The following is a 1,179-nucleotide window of genomic DNA, read 5'->3' on the forward strand; positions in this document are numbered from 1 at the left end:
AAATTTTGAAATTTTTTTTAATAAATTTTAAGCATGTATGCTTCATTTATAAAGCGCTACATGGACTAGCCCCACCTCCTGTGTCTACTCTGTTCAAACCCAAGACTTCAAGTGGCCTGAGAACCAGGGCCTCCTCCAGAGGAGACTGAGGTCCCTCACAGAAGAACAACTTTTGGTCAGAACACTCTCTCTGTGAGAGCCATTAACATCTGGAACAGTCTTCCTCTGCACATACGGGAGAGCCCTACACTGATCAGCTTTACAGCTCAGCTCAAACTATAGATGAAAACAAACCAGTCATGTGACCACTACACTCTCAACATTTCCTTGTGTTGCTTATATTGAATATTATATGTTCTTTTTTATGTATTTGCCTGTCTAGGGACTATGAATGAAAACTAGCTTTGTAGCTATAATCCAGCATATTTACATTTGTTTTAATACTGACGTTCATTAATGTGCTTTGTCCCTATTCAAATAAATAAATAAATAATCAGATTTTCATTTCTAATCACAGATTATATCTCTAAATTTTATTAATTCAGAACATTTTCTAAATTTCTAATAAGGCTATCATTGGGAAGAAACATTGGGAGTGGATTTTTTTTCTTATTTTACTCATTTTGTTTATTTTTTTGGTTTGCTGATGTCACACATTTTAGGTCTTCTTCCAAAAGCATCTCTCACAGTGATACCTGACAGAAAGAAATTTTATATCTTAGAATATGTCGAAATTAGCTGTCAGGGAAACTCAGCTGACTGGAGAGGATCAGGAGAATTCAGCAACGCAGTCAATGTCACCTTACATAATATGTAAATAAGCTGTTTTCCCAACAATTTCAGTTATTCTTCAATTTAAATTATTTATCAAAAAAAATTTTTTGGGAATTTTGTTTGATTTTCCTTTGTGTTATATACTAACACAAAACAAAGGCATCTAAGAAAAGATTTTTTTTTTTTGTCATGATTTTTGTTAATCAAAGTATGATCTTAAGGAGGAAAACACTGTGGTTAAATGTTGTATGATAAAAAATATATATACACATGTATGTGTTCTGGAATCAAAATGTATCATATTTGGAACTAATGCTATATATAAAAATTTTAGCAATGTTAATCAAGCCTAGCAAACTACATAGGACATGTTCTTTTCATTAAAAATTATATTACCTTGTCGAA

The sequence above is a fragment of the Cyprinodon variegatus genome, unplaced genomic scaffold (assembly GCF_000732505.1).
Source record: "Cyprinodon variegatus isolate N-32 unplaced genomic scaffold, C_variegatus-1.0 Scaffold303, whole genome shotgun sequence".
Classification (NCBI taxonomy): Eukaryota; Metazoa; Chordata; class Actinopteri; order Cyprinodontiformes; family Cyprinodontidae; genus Cyprinodon; species Cyprinodon variegatus.